The sequence below is a fragment of the Sphaerodactylus townsendi genome, linkage group LG07 (genome assembly GCF_021028975.2).
Source record: "Sphaerodactylus townsendi isolate TG3544 linkage group LG07, MPM_Stown_v2.3, whole genome shotgun sequence".
Taxonomy (NCBI): domain Eukaryota; kingdom Metazoa; phylum Chordata; class Lepidosauria; order Squamata; family Sphaerodactylidae; genus Sphaerodactylus; species Sphaerodactylus townsendi.
In genome coordinates, this window is record NC_059431.1 from 29,827,746 (window position 1) to 29,850,642 (window position 22,897).

The 22,897-nt window shown below is 43.2% G+C and overlaps 1 protein-coding gene across 3 annotated transcripts in view; it reads left to right on the plus strand.

Moving 5' to 3' along the window:
- Window positions 1-22,897, plus strand: part of RAB3C (RAB3C, member RAS oncogene family) — a 140,180-nt gene that overhangs the window by 41,857 nt on the left and 75,426 nt on the right. The window lies entirely within an intron of this gene.

Below are 22,897 nucleotides of genomic sequence, written 5' to 3' on the forward strand. Positions count from 1 at the left end.
AGGAACATGCTGCTCAATTATATAGTAAGATAATGCTGAGGTTTCCTTATGCCAAACTTGCTGGAACAGTTCAGTCATCACCTAGTAACCTTTTTGTGGGCACATTTTTGATATGAGACAATGACAGGATATGACTCAGCCTTTAGCTGGAAATCATCTTCTTGGGTATCAAAGACATTTTCCAATATCCGTTTTTTTCTGTTTGCTCTCCACACTCGCTTGGATGGAATAATTAGTTTATATTCTTGACAGAGCAAAGCTGCTATTTTCTGCCAGCTCCTCATCCCGAGAAAGAGATTTATTCTGATGAAATGGCTAATGTCTTTCCATTTCAGGGAAGTAATAAAATCAGGGCCTCTAATAATGATTGGTTCTTAAGGCATAAGACACTGGCTGTGGATACTTGGTACCTGCATGCACAAATCACATGCTTTGATTCTGGAGAAGGAAATAAAATTATATAGGAGATATTTATTTACAGTATTTCTAAGCCACTTTTCTATAAGAAAAAAATACAACATTCATTTAAAACCATTTAGGCTTGGTTTTCTCTCAAAAACCAGACTCAAATTAAAAGCCTACTGTTGTAAGAAACTGTGTACACACACACACACACACACACACACACACACACACACACGCAGAGAGAGAGAGAGAGAGAGAGAGAGAGACCAGAGGCTGTCCAACAAAAATTGACTTCATTGTTTACCTTCAAAAGCAGTAAAATATGCTTTTGGATCATCACTCTTTATTGTAGGGGGTTGGACTTGATGACCCTTGGGGTCTCTTCCAACTATATGATTCTATGATTCTATATGAGTCCATGCTCAGATCTTTCAGACATGGCTTGGTGGCAACATCCTCTCTTCTGTCGATAGAACAGCAACTGCTTGATCTGACCTGATTATCCCCACCCCAGCAAAAAGCTGCAGCCATTCTGGAGATAATTTCTTCTCTTCCTAGTAGCTGTTTGTGCCCATTTCACACATTGTTCTGGGTTACAGAAGATGTTTCTTGTCTATGTTTGCATCCCATGGATGTAATCTTTCTAGTAAAAGATTGCACACTGATTTGCAAAGTGACAATTTAGCAGCAGGAAGCTGTGCCAGTCCCCATATGTATGCCTCCTGTGTATTTACAACCTGGGTCCAAATTCAACTGAAAAACAGGATTCTACAATGGTGAGGTAAGCATGTCACTTCTTCAAATGGCACCCTTTTCAAATACCAACCAATCACTTGGATAGCTGGAGGCAACACAAACCCAATCATGGGCCTTTTCATCTGTTTGAAAGCAGTGTTGGAACCAGTTGTCATGACTACCTGTGTTCTTGTTGTCTCCAGCTTCCTGGTAGTGCACACAATAGCAATTGTAAGTAGAAGTTGTTTACAGCTGTGTTGGTTTAAAAGTAAAATTTTAAAAATCCAAAGAATACAAATCTACGTAATCCCTTCTGAAGACCAACCTGATGACTCAAAATACTAGTGTGTGAAGAATTTACCACTATTAAGCTGCTGTGTGGGACTGCAGTATAACAGCTAGGTTCAAGTCCACTAGCACCTTAGAGACCAACAAGATTTTCAGGGTATATACGCTTTCAAAAGCCAAAGCCTCTATTGCTGCACTACCTACTCAGAGCCTCTCCCTTCCTGGGAAACACCTCGCCTGTAAAATAGAAGATTCAGCTGGTTGGAGCCATCCAGCAATGCCAGCTTGCAAGATTCTAAACCTGTTCTCTGTTCTCTTTCGATTCCTGTGGCTCACAGTTATGGAGTAAGCATCTAGTTCCGTGTTCATTTAAGCTCAGGAGCCACCTTAGAAGCATCTGTTCATCCCAGAAGTGGTGCCAAATTTTGCTGAGCCTGTTTCTGCACTGGCTGCCTGTAATGGCTTCTTTTTTGTTCAACTCAAGGCCACTCCCCTGCAGAGCTGAACCATGATACAGGATATCCATGATAAGAACTGTGAATAGCTTGCTTTAACCTCCAATCAGCTATGAGAGCTCATCCAGGTGGGGAACAGGCATTGCAGGAGGTGTTCATACTCCCCCCTCCCCCTGATCTAAATCCTCCCCTTGAAGCTGCTGTTAGACCTACTGGAAAGAGAAAAAAAATACAGATATTTCTATGGATCCTATCTCTTCCCCCACCCCCCACCCACTCCACAAATCCACTGGGGCTAATCAATTTGAGGAGGCAACTTAGTTCATGAAAGCAGTGTGCCGAAAAGAGGTTTCATCTTCAAAGATATTGAGAGACCCAGTCACATATTCTACGCGTAATGTCTGGATTGGTCTTTGATCAGGGTCTTGTGAAGCTGTAGGCTGGCTGAAATAGCACATTATGCATACAAAATGTTTTTCTTGAACATAATAGTGAAGTCTATGCCTTAGATAGTTCAGTGCTTTGCATCTTGAGGGAGCACTGGGTTGGATTCTGCCAACTTTTTCTTTCCATCTTGCCCCATTTGCCTGTTTGCTGATCAGAAGTAGAGACTCATTCTTTTGCCAGTGAAAAATCTGATAGGATTTATTTAACCCAGTGAAAAACCAAGTGTATCATTCCCCATGTGGGAGATGTACCAATTCGCCCTCTGTGGTTTAGCACCAATGCAGGTATTTTCCGTAAGCACAAACCCGATTGTAGGCAGCAGGACAGGGGTGAATATCTGCAAAGACATCAGAGCTCTGGAGTGCTGTGTGGTTTCCGGGCTGTATGGCTGTGTTCTAGCAGCATTCTCTCCTGACATTTCACCTGCATCTGTGGCTGGCATCTTCAGAGGATCTGATGTAGGAAAGGAAAGCAAGTGGAGTATACATACTGTGAGGTCAATAGGTGAGGCCATCTGAACAGAAGTAGCTTGGCATGTGAGTAACAATGAAGTCTGTAGCATGTGAGTCACAATGAAGATAGCAAGGTCAATAGGTGAATGCATCTGAATAGAAGTAACCTGGCCTTGGTGCAGATGCATTCACCAATTGACCTTGCTATCTTCATTGTGACTCACATGCTACAGACTTCATTGTTACTCACATGCCAAGCTACCTCTATTTAGATGGCCTCACCTATTTCCTTTCCTATATCAGATCCTCTGAAGATGCCAGCCACAGATGCAGGTGAAATGTCAGGAGAGAATGCTGCTAGAACACTGCCATACAGCCTGGAAACCACACAGCACCACAGTGATTCTGGCCGTGAAAGCCTTCGACAATACATCAGAGCTCTGATATCAGTTGGGATTGACTAGAATGGGCTGTGTGCATCATTGACCTTACTAAATACAAGGCATCTGCTTATCGGTACAATCTAAATGATGTTCCTTATGCGAATGTAATTTATAAGATATATTTTGAGAGGTGTTGCAAAGGCTGGAAACCAGAAGTGTCTTTTGTTAGATTTATCATCCCTGCATTATTAATTCCCTGCTCGTGAACCTTATGTACATTTCAAAACTGAAATAATCCTGAAATTAACTGAAATTTTTAATTTTTGCAAGGGTCACAAAGGTCTAAAGGGAAGGGGCCATGACTCCGTGGTAGGACACCTACTTTGTATGCAGAGGGTCCTCCCAGGTTGAGTTCTCAGTATCTCTGACTAAATGGTGAGGTAGTAAACTATATGAAGGATCCTTACTGAGACATCTGAGAACTGCCTGAGCAGATGGTATGGTATTATAAAGACCAGGTATAAACCAGTATGAGACAGCTTTGTATGTGCATCCTAGTTAACACTGTGCCAGTCAGTATGTCGGCCTGGATTAAGTCTGTCCTTACACAGATGACAGGTGCATCATCTAAAGACAGTTTTTATTATGTTGGTTGCTCTTGATGTTTTGGTTTTTGATGGGAATAATGGAGTGTACATGACTGGAATACGTAACTGGAACACCATGTAATTGGAATATATACTTGGCCTGATCTTGATTCTTACTCAAGAAAAACCCTTTGATAGCAACAAAAGCTTTGCCTTGAGGAACAATGTAGGAGACGGGATAATAAGTGAGTTAAGTGTTGTCAAGTTGCTTCCAACATATGGCAACTCTATGATTAAATGACCTGCAAAACACCCCATTGTTAACAGCCTTGCTCAGGTCTTGCAAACTGAGGGTTGTGGCTTCCTTGATTGAGTCAGTCCATCTCATGCTGCATCTTCCTTTTTTCCTGCTGCCTTCAACTGATAATATTCAGCTGTATAGCCTGATTGCATTTGAAAGCCCAGAAAGGAAAAAAAGCCATCAATTGCATTCATTTGCAATGTAAATAGCAATCAATTATTAACTCTTCCATATTTACCTAGGTTATTTCCTACGCGTGTGATCCTTCATTATGAATTGTACTCATGGAGCCCAGCTGGCTATGGATTATCTTAAACTTGTTCCTCCCCTACCTTTTCTTTAACTCCCACCTCCGCCCCCAGCACCTGTTCCACATGAGTTGTTTACAACATATCTTGCTACCAAACAGTATCTGTTTTTTTTCTTTTAATTCTGCATGTTTTTTCCCCTCTGTTTGGTTCTGGAAACATTTCCCTTCATTTTTCCTCTGTTGTTTTCCTGAGCACTTTTATCTCCATTTTTATTCCATTTCTGAGCCAGCTTCCTTGAATGTGTGATCATGCTGAAACAGCCTTTATTTCTCTGCCCCACCAAACTTCTGGCCCTTATCCATGCCCAACCTCCCCTTTACTCACTTTCTTCTTAAATATTCTCTTTATCATATTACATTAGCAATGTAACATTAGGGCACATAGTGAAGCCAGGTTGATCATTCCCTGTGCCATAGACCAACAATGATAAAACCAGGGGGTGGGGGGAAGGGCCCAGCCAAGATGGGTAACATCACTGCTCTCAACCATAGTTTTGATGGAACAACTTGGCTTTACAGGCCCTGTGGAACTGATATATCCTGGGTCTTATTTGGAAGAGCATTCCACCTGGACAGGAACAGTGCTAAAAAGTGGTTCTGATTGAAGACAGACAGACATTTTTCGGGCCAGAAACCACCAGTAAATTGTTATTTGCTGAGCATATAGTGCTCTTTGGTTGGTTATGGAATAGGTGGTCCCACAGATATGAAAGGTCTAGAGGATCATTGCACCGTGCAATTTCAATAGATAACCATTCAGTACTTTGTTAAGCATTCATCCATGACAATTTTATCTTTCAATCTGAATTCTGCTTCTTGCCCCCTTCATTCTAAATAGGGCCAAAGTAGTCATTTTTCAAATCTTTCTGGTGTTCCAGGTAGGAGGCAGAGGACATTAAGCATCCTGCCTTATTTTAACCTCCAGCTCAGGGGGAGTCATGAGTGCTTTACTGGAAAGTGAAACACATGAGGTCTTAAAATGAATAATAAAAATTAGGGGTGTGCCCTTTCAGCATTATCATTTTACTTCCATGTTAGAAAGCCAGGAAGGGCATGAGTATTATAATTTTCATATCAGGAGTATTCACATTCTATCAGAAAGTTGTGTCAGGAAAAATAATGTTTTAATTACCATTGGAAAAATATCAATCATCTCAAAATTGAATGAAAACAGTAATGATGCTGCAACAGCACCCGCTCCCTGAGGGAAGATAGAGGCCCCAAAAGGTTGGTCTCAATAATAAGAGTTATACAACTTTTCAGTTTGTTGGGTGGTCTAGCAAACAGATAGGGTGAATAATCAAATGTTGTCACTATCAGTCTCATTCTAGCTTCCCCATTTTTTCTAGTTGCAACATCTTTGTCTGCTTCACAGTTTCACAAAGAGAAATTCAAAATTGGCTAGTGCCCTGCCTATATTTGTGCTACAACTAATAATGCATCCAAACAGGGGGGAAAATCCTGAGCTGCTATTCTTGAGCGTGAGGAGAGAGCTGAGGAAGCAGGTTCTGTTATAATGCTTCTGTTTCCTTTTTCTCTTTCTTTCTTAAAAAAAACCTCACTCTTAATTCTTATTCCATAATCCTCTGGTGCACCTGCTGGTTTAGGCTGATAAGAAAAATCTTGGGTGTTGCAAATGCAGTACTTTTGATAACAGAAAACAGTACTGAGAAATGTTCCTACGTGCTGTCATCAAGGGCATGTTTGCAGTTAAGTGAGGAGGAAGTATTATCAGCATATTTTAATAAACACATCTGTTTAGTGTCATGTCAGTTTTGTGGGACTGCTTGCTGTTGGGCCCGTCACACCCGAATCCCTGAGAGAAATCTTGTCACCTTGCCAGTTATGGTATCTTCTGAGAGGGTATACTGGGGACTTCGGACTGATCTGCTGTTAATGAGATGGCTGCTAGATGCCAGCTCATTCATATAGAAGCACTAATGTTGAGAACAAAGTAGCTTGCCTCAAGGGGACAGATGTTGTTGTGGTAAAAATAGAGGAAGCTGTCTTAAGCAAAGTCTGATGACTATTCCATGAGGCTCAACATCATCTCTCAAAGGAATGAAGTTTTCCCCTAACATTTACTACTTGAGACTGGAAATGGAAGGACTGAAGATGGCAGACACTGAAACTGGAGATCTTGTTCATGCTGTGGTCTACCACTGAGGCACATTCGAAATGTTCCTGTTTGAGAGGAGAGAGTATACTATAATATATGTGCCAGAACCCACAAGCAGGGGTGCCATTCAGGTAGGGCAAAGAAAGGACTATTGCCCCATCCCATCTGCCACATTTCAGGTCCCTTCGAAGAACCTATATCTTCAGTCATTAATATTATAAAAACTAATTGTACCATATACTCTTTAAATGCAATATTATTCTTTTTGCAGTTAGACCTGGAATGTTATACTTCTGTGGTCTTTGAACTATGCTATGAATTTTGTGAGTGTAAAGTTCCCTCAAGTTGCAGCTGACTTATGACAATGCCATAGGGCTTTCAAGGCAAGAGACTAATAGAGCGGTTTGCCATTGCCTTCCTCTGCATAGTGAACCTGGAATTCCTTGGTGGTCTCTCAAGCAAATACTTACTGGGGCACCCATGATTAGCTTCTGAGTTCTGATGGGATCGGGCTAGCCTTGTCCATCTTGGTCAAGGCATGCTATGAATCTTACCTGCCAACTAAAAGAAATTACTCCTATGGCCTCTTAAAGGGTAACAGATTTATTGAAGCATCACTGCTTATGGGCTAGAGTCTCTTCATCAGATGGGCTCTGGCCCATAAAAGGCTATGCAGCTGTTAATCTGTTGGTCCTTAAGGAGCCTTGAAACTTTTTCTTGTGTTTGCCGCAACAGTCTAATGTGGCTACCTCACTTAATGGATACCTGCTTGCTGAAACCTGAAATGCAGCAGACCATGGACCAGAGGCGTCGCGCCAAGGGGACGGGGGGTGCGACACACTGGGCGGGGCGGGACGGAGCATTCCAGCTGCTTGGAGGAGCATGCTGTGTGTGCCCGCACTGGGTGCACTTTCCCCTTGCTCTGTCCCTGCCATGGACAGCAGTAGGGCAGCGATAGGATATTGGGGTTGCATATAGTCTGGTACTATAAGTACAGTTCTGGAGTGTTTTCTTCTATATGTCTAGTAAAGGGCAGATAGAGCTATGACAACTTGAACTCTATTTTATCCTTAGCCTAATTAGCTGTACACAGAGTGTATGATGGAATATTCTAGGTGTGCATGTGTGTTGCAAAGTCACATGTAAATCCATGCAGTGTTTTGAGGATAATGCATGTTTATCTTTATCTTGATGGCAGCATTGTGGTTTGCTTGAAGCTAGTAGATCATTGAAAGTTAAACATGTATGTAATCATGAATTATACATGTATGGACTGAGTGAATCAGGGTGATCCTGTACTGTCATTTGATCATTAGTGAGGAGTTTGATATGATCTGCACTAGCTGGATATTTGTAGCTAGCAAACCAAGCTAGTTTTCAAACCATGAGCTGCCATTAGATAATCCATACTAAATGACTCAGAGCTATAAATGAATGGTCTACATTTATTGGCTTTTATTAACGTTATGTTTTTATAATTATGACAGAATATCAGAGAGTAGACAATGTAAAGTTTTTTAAAAATCACATAAGCAGCATGATTGGCACCAATATAAAATATTCCCCTCTTAAATAACAATCCAGGAACACAATACTGGACTGTCAGTAAACAAAAAACTATATAGAAGAAGAAGAGTTTGGATTTATATCCCCCCTTTCTCTCCTGCAGGAGACTCAAAGGGGCTTACAATCTCCTTGCCCTTCCCCCCTCACAACAAACACCCTGTGAGGTGGGTGGGGCTGAGAGAGCTCCGAAAAGCTGTGACTAGCCCAAGGTCACCCAGCTGGGGTGTATGGGAGTACACAGGCTAATCTGAATTCCCCAGATAAGCCTCCACAGCTCAAGTGGCAGAGCAGGGAATCAAACCCTGTTCCTCCAGATTAGAATGCACCTGCTCTTAACCTCTTTTTCCTCTTCTATTATTTTCCGCTCCCCCCTTTTTCCTCTTCTATTATTTAATTCTCCCTTTTAGCCTTGGGATTGGGCGCCCGTTTTTACCGTTTTATTGGTTTATTGTTTAAATTGTATATGATTGTTGCTGGATTTTAAATGTGTTAATTTATGCTGGATTTTAAATGTGTTAATTTATGCTGTTGGAGCTGCTGTCAGAAGGGGGAACAGCCACCATGTTGGGAGACTTAGCCTCTCGAAGGCCCCTGGGGAAGGAAGTGACCTATAGGTGAAATATAAATAAATAAATAAATAAACCTCCTGTGTGTGTGTGTGTGTGTGTGTGTGTGTGTGTGTGTGTGTGTGTGTGTGTGTGTGTGTAAATTTCTCAGCATGAGTTTTATGCCTTTGTTTCAGGCAATGAAGCAATTAACAGGAACAGTGATGAAGTGTAAGGAAAGGATGCGCTCATCTTTCTATCACATGACTGTCTCCGTTCTATTGTTCCTATGCTAAATGTCTTACAATAAGCTGACAAAATGGAATTAAATTCACTTTTTATTACTAAAGGATTATCTTGTATCTCCTGAAGATGTGTGTTCGTGTCCTTTAGCATTGTAAAATAATTCCTTTAGCACTTGCAAGTTGCCCACATTGTAGTGGAGTGTTTGCTCCTTGGGATGAGAAACTGGTCACATTACAAACTTCATTTCTTTAACTAAGGTACATATTAAAAGGTACCCCTTGTTTCCACAGTGTAAAATGCGAAGCCTGTGGAAATTTTGACATTGACTATAAAAGTATGTTAATACTTACATGTAAAGACTCGGTCTTTAGCACCCTTTGAAATGTACAATGTTGACCTTAATAGGTATTCAAGACTGCAGTATCAAGAACTCTTTCCCGGGAGTAAGTCCCATTGGATAAAATGGGACTTACTTCCAATTAAACTTGCTTAGGAGTTCTACTTATCCCTGTCTAGAAATCCATGTGCAAAGCATCACTGAATGATTTCAAGAAATTCAGCTGTTCTCAATAGAACAGAAGAATTTAATAGAAACATGGCGCTGGAGGGTACACCAGAGGCCATCTAGTCCACCCCCTGCACAATGCAGGAAATTCACAGCTACTCCTCTCACTCTTCCAGGGACCACTGCTCTGTGCCCAGAGGGAGGCAAGCAACCTCCAGAATCCTTGAGCCAATCTGGTCTGGAGGAAAATTCCTTCCTGTCGCCAAAGTGACAATCGACATATAACAGGCATATAAGAAAGGGCCATGAAAGGTGAGCCATGGTTCATCCCATCCCGCTCTTCCTTTCATAGTCTGGCTAAATTCACAAGGTGTCATAGAATCAGCACTGCTATCAGTTGGCCATCTAGTCTCTGCTTAAAAACCTCCAAAGAATGAGAGCCCCCACCTCCTGGGAAAGCCTATTCCACTAAGGAACTGTTCCAATTGTCACAAAGTTCTTCCTAACGTTTTCACTCTTCCTAAACCAACTCTTTTGATTTCAGTTCAATCCATTAGTTCTGGTTTGACCTTCTGGGGCAACAGAAAACCGCTCTGCTCCATCCTCTATGTGACAGCTTTTAAAATATTTAGTCATCATCTTACCTCTCAGGGAAGTGTGTGACAGAGGGTATCACATAACTAGAGAAAAGGACTTATCTAGGCTAAGTTGTAAGACAGCACGAACAAAAAACCTATCACACATTCAGTTCCATTCTGAAAATGGAATCCACACATTTTCATGGTTGTTCCAGAAACAAAAAAAGAAGTTTATATTACTTGAGAAAGGCAATCACCCATCTTACATTTTGGCTCACTATATTGTCACACGGTGGTTCTGAAATTATATCACTGAATGTGCCTGTCCTTTTTTTCCTATGTGACATCTGAAGCAACCGCTAAAATTGCCCAGCGGAAGGAAAGGAAAGCCCATACACATTTATTATGAAGGGAAGGTGAGAGATCAGGAGAGAAAACCAAAGGCATTTGACACATCTGGGAAAGGAAATAAAACTCCAGGCTTCCTATATAGCAAGAACACATCTATTTTAGGGTTGTAAAGTGTTAGGTGGCGGAAGAGCCAATATTAGAAACCTTATCAAATTGCAAGAACCTTTTGAGGTCACTGAGGCCAAATGTGGTTTCTTTGGCTGCTGGCCCGTTTATAAATAATAGCCACCTATAATCATGCTAAAAGGAGAGAATAGATGCTGCATAAGCTAAAACTAAAGGGAGGCTAATGGCCAGGGAAGTGGCAGAGCATGTGTTTTGCATGGAGAAGGCACCAGGCTGAATTCCTGCCATCTCCAGCTAAGGAATTTCAGTAAATGGTGTCAGAAAGGTCTTTTTCTGCTTGAAGTTCCAGAGAACAACTGGCAGTCGAAGTAGAAAATTATGAATTAGATAGTTCAAAGGTGTGACTTGCTATAAGACAGTTTTAGAGTTGCCAACTTCCAGGTGGGGCCTGGAGTTCTCTCAGAATTACAGCTGTTCTCCAAATGACTCAGGCAGTGGTGAAGCCACTAGGGGACAGGGGGTGTGCAACACACCAGGCGCACCAATTCTGGTCACGTGGGGGGCGGGAAAATCCCCCACCCCGCAGCCCCCCATGCTCCCCCTGCGGCGCCCCTGCTCCCCTTTCGTAGTGCCCCCCGCCCCCCCATGGCACCCCCCACTTACTTTTAGGAATGGAACATCCCAGAGAAGAAGCCTGCCTGCTTTGCCTGGGCCTGGTGGGAACTACATTTCTGCACAGGCCAAATATAACATTTGCGGAACGTTATACAAACTGTTGTGGTGGAGAACTTTGCACAGGTCCCATTCCCAAAATGAGTTAAGGCCATTCTATTTCCCTCAACCCAAGATTTTCAAAAAATTGCTAAACCAGTGATTCTTTTGCCAGTATAGTTTACCTCACAAGGTACCTATTCACAAGGTGGGGAGAGGAAGCTGCTTTGAAAGTCCTGACAGGAGAGAAAGAAAGGGTATAAATCCAAACTCTTCTGTCTTCTGTGTCAATGTTGGCTGGAAGATCCTGTCAGAGTAACAAGATCTTGTCTATAAAAAAGCTTGCAAATGCCTCATAGCTAATGGCCAAATTTCTTGTTTTTGAATTACCTTCTGTGAGGGAAGTCAGTGACTGAATTTCCCTTAAGACTTGAGCTGGGTGAGAACTAGTAGAAGTGATGGAGGTTGCATAGAATTTCCTCTCAGCCACCTTCACCACCATCTCATAGGATTTCATAAATGCCCTAAAAGATATTTTTGCTATTGTGTCACAAGCTTTCGACCAAACTTGTTCAAGTAGTCTAAGCTTCCACTTCTTCTTCTGCAGCTCCAAGTTACATCATTACATCCCCACTGGGAGCCCTGTAGCAACAATACTGCCATGTTCCCAGTAGCTGACTGGGAGGGGGAGGGTTCAGCCATGCTGGTTCAGATCCCACCAAGGGATTTGAAATAAAGGAAAGGTTTCAGCTAGCCCTTCAGCCAGCCTGCAGCAAATCAGAGAACATCATTTCCAGACTAGAACCCACACTGCAAACATATGACCCGGGATTTCTAGCCAGGGCCATCCATAGGAAGGCAGAACAGACTGGAGAGAAAAACATAAAACCGTAGAATAGTACATGAGGTCTTCAGTACAAGCTTTGCATGTGGTTGGCCCTGATATACATTCCAGAAAACAGCCAAGTTTCCCTAACAGGCATGTGACTGACCAAGAAATGTTCTAAGCCAAACTTTAAAAAAAAAAGTCCAGCAGAGCCTCCAGCAGCAAACCAGCAGGGCCTTAGAACATACGGTCTTTATTTTTTTTTTCAAATGGTTTTTATTACTTTTACCTCAAGCAAAGAAAAGAAGAAGAGTTTGGATCTTTCTCTCCTGTAAGAAGACTCAAGGCAGCCTACAAACCCTGTTCCCTTCCTCTCCCCAAATTCCTTTCCCTTCCTCTCCTTGTGAGGTGGGGGCGTGAGCAAGTTGCAAAGAATTGTGACCAGCCCAAGCAGCTTTCATGAGCAGGAGTGGGGAAACAAATCCAGTTCACCAGATAAGAATCTGCCACTCATGTGGAAGAGTGAGGAATCAATCCTGGTTCTCCAAATTAGGGTCCGCTGCTCTTAACCACAATTCCATGCTAGCTCTCTAAGGCCGTTTCCGCACGGCCAGGATGCGCCCCCACGCCGCCAAGAGTTCTGCAAGCATTAGAGAGCATAAACCATCGCATGAGCAGGCCCGGCGGAGGCTTGACGGGAGGCGAGCCAAGCTGACCATGCCAGACGCCTCTTCCCCTATCCCCGCCCCACTCCACGGTGTCCTCGTTGTAGCCTGCTGGAAGTCGATACTTGGCCCATGCGCTGCCCTCCAAACCCTGGAGGTGGGAGGACGGTGTGGGCGGGAACTGCGACGCCCAACAGGCATTAACGAGGTACACCGTGAATGGGGCGGGGGAAAGAAGATAACTGGCGATCTTCCCCAACAACAACCCTTTAAAAAGGGTTGTTGTTTGAGAAGCGATAGCGCCACCCTGGGGGGAGGGAAGCGCAGTCAGGTCGCCGCTGCTGCGTTGCAGCAGCGGCGCCTGTGCGAACGGCGGCCTGGGGGCGGTGTTTTTACCGCCCCCAGGCCGTCGTTAATGGACCGTGCGGAAACGGCCTAAGGGACCGTCAGGCAGCAAGGTTGGAGAAAACCTCTGGCTGGGATTTGAGAGATTTGAGAGAAGGCAGCCCAGGTGCTCAGGAGCAGCAGCAGCAGAAGGCCATTGCTTTCACATCCTGCATGTGAGCTCCCAAAGGCACCTGGTGGGCCACTGCGAGTACGAGTAGCAGAGTGCTGGACTAGATGGACTCTGGTCTGATCCAGCTGGCTTGTTCTTATGTTCTTACGTGCTTCAGTCTGCGCTAGGCTGGATTGACTAATGGTCTGAGTCAGTCACGAGAGCTTCATGTTTGCATTTTCCTCCCAGACATAAACATGAAGCAGTTATGAAGTGCCAAACACATCTGTTGCAACTGTGCACTGTTTGTTTTGTTTTCTTTTTCAAATTTGGGGGGGGGTGTCTTTGTACTGCAACATGTGCTGCAGGTTGAAATATGGCATTTTGTAATTTTTGTTCCTGGCGTTTTTTGTGAGCACTGTTTACAGTTGCTGTTAGATTTATGTGGGGAAGGGAAAAAAGAATCTACAATCTCTGGGTGTGCCAGACTTGTTAATAAATTTCATCTTGATAGCATTTCCTGGGGGAGGCCCCCATGGAACTAAGGTTTATTGCAATGGCTTAGGTTTTTTAAAAAAAAACTGTGCACAGAACAGGGTTGCCCAATGCAGGTTGCAAAACCTGGAGATTTGGGGGTGGAACCTGGAGAGGGGCCTCAGCAAAGAGTCTGCCCTCCAAAATTTTCCAAAGTGGCCCTTTTATCCAGCTGAACTGATCTCTGTCACCTGGAGATAAGTTGTAATAGCTGGAGATATTCTGTCACTACCTGGAAGTTGGCAACCCTATTCCTAAACCTAGTCCTATGTCTTCACTGAAGGGTATCTGTAAAATGTCCTCCACAGTAAAAATCACATTTGAATCCATTCCTCACTTCTATAGCTGTGACTATTCCACCTGAGTAATAACCTGGTATTAGAGCACCACTGAAAATTGTTATGTATTTTCTCTGTTCATCCAGGAAGATAAATTGCCATGGTAACACCATCACTGAAGAATAGGTCAATTTTTTTATCAATATTCCTCAGGCTTATGCTGTTAGATTTTGCTTAGAAAGCACCACTTGGCTAAAAAGGCAAACCTTTGCGTTTTCAAGTTAAAAGATGTGCTGATCAGTGGGCAAATTAGTACCAGTGAATAAGCAAAATTGAATTGATGAAAGTGCTGGTTTTACATAGATGCGCACGTCAAGGTTTAATGGGGAAAATCAGGATTGATGTACAGCAAAATGTAAATGAAATATGGAAATTAATTCTCCAGTGCTTTCTATTTGCATAAAAGCCAGGCATAATAAAAAAGCAACAAAGGGGCTTCAACATTCGTTGTACAAAGAAATGGATCAGAGGAAATATTAACATATTTTTATAAGTAAATTTAGTTATTTTGTAATAATGTTAACATTATTAAATATTAATTCCAATGTAGCGTAGGCCCAGTCCAAACAGAATGAAGATGCATGGCAATTACCTTAGGGCATAAGCTTCCATGCAGTTCTCCTGTGCAAGCATCTTTTAAATGAATGTGACTGTGTAATAGCACACCAATACTCTTGCTCAGTTCCTATTCATTACTGTGCAAGTTTAAGGGCTATAACCATTTTCTGTGTATGCTAATACTCATGCTGAATCCAAAAGGATGGGATCATGCCTGCAAATGGGTGTCCAGTTATAATCAGTGCAAATGTGTCCTATATGCCATTCTTTAAAAAGTAAGATCTGGCCAAAGTTACCTATTTCCTGATTACATGCAGGTCAAAATATTGCTGCACATGGAGCTGCCTTTGAAAGCTTTTGGGAAATTTCAAGAAATCACTGAGACTGCTGGCCAGTATAGGCTAGAGTGAATGTATCACAGTGATGATAAGAACTCCACAGCACAGATTGATGTATCATTTTTTCACTGTGAACTCAAAGTTCTGGTAGTTCTCCCATTGAAACCTTTAAACTATCTAAATGAAGGTATTGGGCAGCCCAATCCAGAAACCACTGTGGCGGGGGATTGCTCTGCCACCATGCCACCTCCAGAGGGCTTTCAGGTGGCACAGGGGTACAGCCAAAAAGAAAAAAATCCCATCTCCCTGACAGCCCTCCATAGAGCCACCTTTTGGGTGGTGTAACTTTGAGGGCTGGGCTGCAGTGTTCTCAGTCGCTGACTATAGTCAACTCCACCCCCAGGAATGCCTTTGGCCCAACCCCGCTGTGCTGATGGGACTGGCTGCAGCATGGGAGCACTAATATGGTGCCTAGCGCCATGCTGAAACATTTCAGAGCATCACAGTGTCTAACTGCCGGGTTTTTTGCCCCTCTGAGGGCACATCTGCCAGCGAGGACCCATGCTGCCTATTCCCCCCTCCCCAAATTGGACTGTTAAAGTATTACCTGCTCATATATGAACCAGAGCAACTGAAATCTTCTGGGGTCTTGGACATGTGCCATACTTTAGGAAGGTGGTTCCAATAGATAGGCTTTTTATGATGTAGGATTAAACCTGAAATTCCATCCCAGCACCATATTTATTGTTAGTGGTTGTCTGTCTGTATTTAGTTATTATCATTTTGATCTCTTACTCTAATATTTATTGCTGCCCTACCTGATATTTGTAGTTTTATTGCTTTTGTTTTGGAAAAGATGGTTTTATACTGATGATTTTAAGCTGTTGTTCTAATGTTCATTTATGCCAGTTTTGTGTGGGGGTTGGCTTTATAATTTTATCATGTCTTTTCCATTTTTGTGATATGCCTCATAAATTTTTAGCTGAGAATGTGGGATGAAAATGAATATGTTTTAAATAAATGCACCTTGTCTAAAAATCCATTTACTGCATATGCAAAAACATAAAGGTAGGCTATAAATAACATTTAAAAATTAAAAGTACCTGCATCCAGTGTTTCAGTGCTATTAAAATTATCCATGTTATACAGTGCCACAACTTAGTAGCATCACTGCCCATAGCCCTTCGGGGGTGGGGCGGTATAAAAAACTCAAAAATAAATAAATAATAAATTTATTGTTCAGCTAGGCAAGTATCAGGTAGACCTGACATGTTTATAAAAAATGAGCAAGGCTGCAGTGATTAGTGGAAACATGATAAAATATTCCCCAATCTTTTTGTGATGAGGGAATTGCCAATATTAATTAATGAATCTGGGCACCAAGGAACAAATAAACTCTTTGAGATTTCCTACGTATAATACCCCAATCCCATGATTCCCTCGGAGCTCTTACAGGCCTTCTCTTGGTACGTATTCTTTACTTGCATACTGTTCCCCCAGTTGCAAATTTCCCCATTCATTTCAATAGCAGGCACAAATCTGTATTTCGGGGGAAAAATGTGAATATAGACCTGCCCTTCTGTTCAATTGTATGTGGAAATTTTTCCTTTAGAAGCTCTGGGTGCACACTGGAGCATAACGAGAATTGTGGATGAGGATCAATGAAGCTCTGATAAAGTGGTGTTTAGGGGCTAAGGTGATAAATTTTAGATGATACAGGTATTTTGTTCTCTCAGTTCACCTATCCATTTATTCACCTTTATCCATGCTACGTGTTATGGCTTTGAGCTAAAGGGGAGAAATAAAGAAACCCAAGAAAAGAACATAAATGTTTCTTTGGATCCGTGACTGAGAATATGAATGAGCTGTGGAGTGCTGCTTAATTTCATTTTTCTCAGGGTTCAAAATGGATATCACTCATCTCTATCCATGACACAGAAGCATCTTTTTTCCCCTTTAAAATACTAAAGCAGAGCAAGGTGAGCCCATTTAGAACATCAAAAGTGAGAGGAGGTAGAAAGGTCCACTCTTCTCCGTTCCCTATTTTGTCTGAAGGCTAACAGTCTGTAACTTGCATTTTATAGATGGACTGAAATGTTCTTTGAGCCTTCAGTCACTCGTGATCCATGTTTCAAATTAAGCTAAGGGTCAGACAAGTGTACAGACCTCTGAGTTGCTAGACTAAACCCCCAGAAACAAAACTTGCCAAAGACAGTTCTAGGTGATTGAAGCCACAAGCCCCATGATTTGCAGAACAGGGTGATTGGTTCATTTCGAAACTTCATATGAAATTTCACATGAATCTCCTGAAACTTGCTTGAGGTGGCTTATAATTCATTAAAAATATGCATTTAAAATAAAGCCATTACAATGGAAACATTAAAAAACAAACCTGTGCCATAACAACACAATCAATAAAAACCAGGCATACTTTAGCACAAGTCTCTCCTTATTCTCTTCCCAGGTAGTGATCAAATGTTAAGGACCACTGCAATGGTGAATCAGATAAAAGTCTATCTTGTGCAGCAGTGTTTCCAACACTGGCCTAAGCAGATGTTTCTAGATAGCTTACAGAGAGAATATGATGGCAACAGCCCTTCTTGGTGTTAATATTAGAGGGTAGATGTAAAGAAAAGTTCTGTTTACCAGTTGCCATTGAAAGGCCAGTGCATCGGCAAAACTGTTTTTCAAACCCTCTAAATTAGTGAATATTGCCAATGGTTTGTCCCACACAGCACAAAAAAGACCTCTGTGGGACATCTCAAAAAGAGGCAACTGCCTCTTTTCACTCCGGACACCCAAAAAAGACATCAGGGAGACGTTGTAAAAAGAGGTGTCTTCTGGGTTCTTTCCAGACAGCAAAGGCATCAGAGGGGGAAAGAGGCTGTTTCCTGCCCGACTGTTTTGTGTGCTGATGAAGGGATTCTTCTTGTCTCCATTTGCTCAAGGTTGTCCCAGGACATTTGCTCTGCAGGCTCAAAACCTGGGTGCCTTTTTAGCCCAAAAAGTACATAGTTGTACTCAGTTGGTCTTGCCAATTTTGGCACTATATAGTTGTTGTTGTTTTATGAGGAACTATCTTTGTAGGTACATAGGGCCTTTCCCCACTTCCGTCCTTCCCCTCTATGCCGCACGCTGCTCTCAGCGTGCAGCATCCCAGGCGTGCGCCCGGCCGTCCCCACGACCCCACGCTCTGCGCGGGGCCATCAAAAGGCGCCATTGAGAAGAGCGCCTGGGATGCTGCTTGGCTGAGGGGCGACAGCAGCAGCTTCGGGGCGGCTGCGCTGTCACCGCCCCTCTCAGTGGGGAGTGCCAGAGGGACCCAGCCTACTCTCCTTGAGGGCCCAGCGGGGCTTAGCAGAAGTGGGGAAAGGCCCGCCATTCAAGGCAGGAAGGCAGCATGCCTGCTGCCCATTGAAAAGCATTGGGTTAACTTGCCCACTGCTGACTAACAAAGGAGCTTTTCTGTGCAGTAAGAAAAAACTAAGTCAGCCCGCAGAAGGCAGGTAACCCAATGCTTTTCAATGGGTGGCAGACCTGTCTTCTGAGTGGCTAAGATTCTCTTTTATGTGTCTTTGTAGCTATGAAGATAGCTCCTCAAAAGTTTTTTTAAAAAAATGAACCTATATATTGCTGGAATTGGCAGGACCAACTGAGTACAACTATGTACTTTTGGGGCTTGAAAAGGCACCCAGGATCAGAGTCTGCAGAGCAAATGTCCTGGGGCAACCTTCAGCAGGGAGAATTTTTTCAGCTGCACACAAAATGCCAGGTGCAAGTGGAGGCTGAAACTGACCAGAGAGCAAAACGGTCAGGTGGGAAACATAAGACACTGCTTGAGCTCTGCATTCTGCACAGCCAAGCTGGAGATATCTTGCAGCTGGTTCAGGGGGGGAAAGGTGCACTTTGATTTTTTTTTAAAAAAAGTCTTAAGCAGAAAAAAGGCATCCTAAGGACAACTTTTGGGAAAAGGCTGTACAAAGTGCCTTCCCAGGATGCCTTTTTCTGCATCCTCAAGATATCTTAGTTCAGCTGTGCAGAATGGACCAATGACTTGAACCTGTCTCAAAGATGAGTGATCCATGTCGTTGATTCACTTCAACCCGAACATCAGTTGTTTCTTGTCAAAGGTTGTATTAACAGAAAGGGTTGAATTTCGCAAGTCCTTAGCTCTTATAGGAATCATTTAATTTCTAGTGATATGAAGATGGATTTAGGTGACCCACATTTTCCCACTGTGTGTTGACGTTTGGAATCTGCAGGAAACTGTCTCATCAGAAGATGCCCGCATTTTATTATGAACCTCTAGGCCACTGTGGTTTTAATTAAGAAGGATTGCTTGTAGCTTCTTCCTGTATTTTGCTTAATTCATATTGCCCACAGCATGACTGTGGGACTGTAGATATCCACAGTTGCTTGAGGATAGGGAGGACTGACATACAAAGCATCCCTAGTATTCTGTTGGCCTCTTAAACCTTGGCTTCATTAAGCAAAGCTTAGGTGGCCATTCTCCATTTCAAAGGAACCATGAAGGAGGAGCAGTGCAGTTCCAAATAAGGAGGAAAGAGAGAGTTAAGTACATAACCCTTTGCCTGCTTTTGTTTTTACCGCTCGTCCCTGGCAATTTTTCACATTCCCATTTTCTTAGCAAAATTCAGTTTGGCACTCCAGGAGTATAAAAGCAGCTATGGCAAGTTTTTTTTTTTTCAGGAGAAAAGTGACTATTGGGGAAGCTGAAGAAGAAGAGTTTGGATTTATAACCTGCCTTTCTCTCCTGTAATGAGTCTCAAGGCAGCTTACAAACTCCTTTTGACTTCCTCTTCCCATAACAGACCCCTTGTGAAGTAGGTGGGGCTGAGAGAGTTCTAAAGAACTGTGACTAGCCAAGAGGCGGAGCGAGGGAAACTGCAGCCAGGGCGCGAACGTGCCTTTAGCCCCTGCCGCAGCATTGCCCGCCCTGGAACACCCATGCCCCCACCACGCCCCCTCGACAACTCAGCCACACCTCTGCCTCTACTCTACCTGGGGCATTGTGCCCCCCGCCCTGTGGGCGCTATACCACTGGATTAGCCCAAGGACACCCAGCAGGCTTCATGTGGAGGAGTCGGTAATCAAACTCAGTTCTCTAGAGTCCACCTGCTCTTAACCACTACACCATGCCTGTTTCCTCTTGTCTACACTGCTACACTGGTTCCATGGCTCCTTCTCTGTTGCTAGGGGCCCTCTGGAAAGGACAAGGTGTAACATGTGATTTGCCCCTTTAAGAGATGTCAAGGTCATAAACACTGACAAGAGTGAGGTAACTGGTTGCTAGCTCAAGTAATACAAGGTAGTCTTCCTCTGCGCACACCTATTAGAATTCTCTTTTTTGCCCTTTTAATGGAGAGTAGAAGAGCTGAAGCAAGCAATGAACTGTGGGAGACAGATTGGAAATTCCACCTGTTTTTTTTCTCACACACTCCCCCCCCCCCCCGCAACTCCCTTAATGCTCATCTGCTTTCAAAATTCAATTTTCCTGAAGATAATTTAGTTCTTATCAGGTAGCATTTTGGGTTAACTTGAAAACCTCATATTTTCTGCATGTCTAAGAAGTCCTCCCTCAAGTACACAGAGACTTCCATCCTGCTGTATTGCGTTTATCACCTGCTTGGGAAGTAGCCAGTTTACTATTAGACACGGGGCAAAACTTTGGATTGACTGCAATGGAAGTGCTCTGGGTGTCTGAGCCAGAGGCGTTCCTCCCATTGGGCAAAGTGGGCAGTTGCCCTGGGCGCAGCCCTGTGCGGGGCGCAGGTTTGTTTGTGGGATTTTTTCTATTTTCAGTGTTTTTCCATTTTTGGCCTGCAGAGGGCGCAGTTTTTAGGCTAGCAGCACCAGAATTTCAGGGATGTTTTGGGAGACTCTCCTGATGCTATCACCCAGGTTTGGTGAGGTTTGGTTCAGGGAGTCCAAAGTTATGGACTCCCAAAGGGGGTTCCCCATCCCCCATTGTTTCCAATGGGAGCTAATAGGAGATGAAGCTACACCTTTGAGGGTCGATAACTTTGGACCTCCTGAACCAAAATTCACCAAATCTGGGAGGTATCATCAGGAGAGTCTTTTACTGATACCACCCAGGCTTTGTGAAGTTTGGTCCAGGGGGTCCAAAGCTATGGACTCCCAAAGGGGGTGCCCCATCACCCATTGTTTCCAATGGGAGCTAACAGAAGATGGGGGCTACACCTTTGAGGGTCCATAACTTTGGACCCCCTGAACCAAACTTCAACAAACCTGGGTGGTATCATTAGGGAAGTCTCCTAAAGATACCCTGAAAGTTTGGTTAACTGCTAAGAAACAACAATTGATACACCCCTGCCAGCAGGCACCTTCCAAATTTCCCCAGATTTTTTCCTTTTTAGAATCCCCACCTTTGACATGGATTTAAAGGGAGAATCCTGAGGAGTCCCCAGTTTAAACATTTGCAAGTGATGCTTTCTGTTTCAGGGTGGGGAGAATCAACCCCAAAAAATACCATCACTTCCAATGTTTTTTTAAACCTTTAGAGAACCCCAGATTCTCCCTTTAAGGTGGATTTAAAAGGAGAATCTGGGCTCCCCTGTTTAAACACCATTGAAAATGATGCTGTGTGGGGGGAATTGGATTCCAGCATCCCACTTGTTTTAAACTAGGAGACTCAGATATCTCCTTTGAAACATTGAAAGTGATGCTGTTTTTTCTCCCAATTGGGGATTTACTGGATACAACACCATAAAATGTTTTTTCATAGCAGTAATAAAACATTTTGAAAGCATTTTGAAAATGTTTTCAAAAAATTATTTCTGCTGTGTGGCATGGCTTATTGCTGTGCTCAGATTTGTGAGTTGGGGCATGTTCTATAATGTGATGATGACTTTGAAACAACCTAGTGTAAAAATCATTGCTTGGTCACAGTGGGGGAGGGTGGCTGCCCATGGGGGGCGCCAAACTCCAGTTTGCCTAGATATGCCACTGGGCGTAGCTACAAGGGGGGGTGCGTGTTGCATTGGGCATGCACCTGGGGGGGGCATCAAACTCAGGTTTTGCCCAGGGCTCCAGTTTGCCTAGTTACGCCACTGGTCTGAGCAATTCAGTTATTTTTGCATGTGCTCTTGTATGTGATTTTCATGACCAGAACACATTTGTATATGTGGCTCTGTCCCTGAAGACTGAAACCTTTACATAGTGTCTGGTGCCCTTGATCAATACTGATGCTAGGTCTGCAGGCTTGTAATCCAGGCTTATACTGAAACATCTGCACTGGCTTCCAAAAGGTTTCCCAGGTCAGTTCGAGGAATTGCTTTTCAATCTTCCAATCCCCAGCTGGCTGCGTCATGTGTGGGGTGCCTTCCATTATGAGAACCTCTCCAATGTCTATAATCTAGCAGGCCCAGCTTCATATGCCATCTTACATATTGCTAAGATTGACTCCATGAGAAGCAAGGATTTTTCAGTCACCTGTTTCTCGTTTAAGAGTCAACTGTTTTTCTGGAAAGAGAAGAAGTGTTGTTTTTCTGGAAAGAGAAGAGGGGAGGTGCTTGCCTCTTTCCACGCAATCTGATTTTTCTCTGTTATCCTTCCCCTGCTGCCTTATTTCCTAAAAGATCAGTATGCCTGTCTAATGGGCAAACAGTTGGGGTGAGTGTGGTAGAAGGGAAAGGGCAGGAAGAGAAATATTTCAGCATGTTCCTCTCTTGTCCAAGGCTTTCCTTCTGCATCCACCACCTCACTATTGATTTGCATGACAGTGGTAAATTCAAGACTGAGTGTCCCATATTTTCCTCTAAATATTTGACTCCTCCCTCTGTGTATCACCGGACAAAAGAACCCTTTTATTTAAAGGAAAGTAGTACTTTGAAATTATTTTGCAGTCGTAGCCTTGACCGTATTAAAAAGGCATGATTAGTTTTTAAACCAGGATTTGCCAGCTTGCGAATAGAAAGAACAAAACAACTGAATACTTTTGACCCTGCTGTTTTGTAAGCACAGAGAAGCTAACAGCATAGAATTCTAGCCT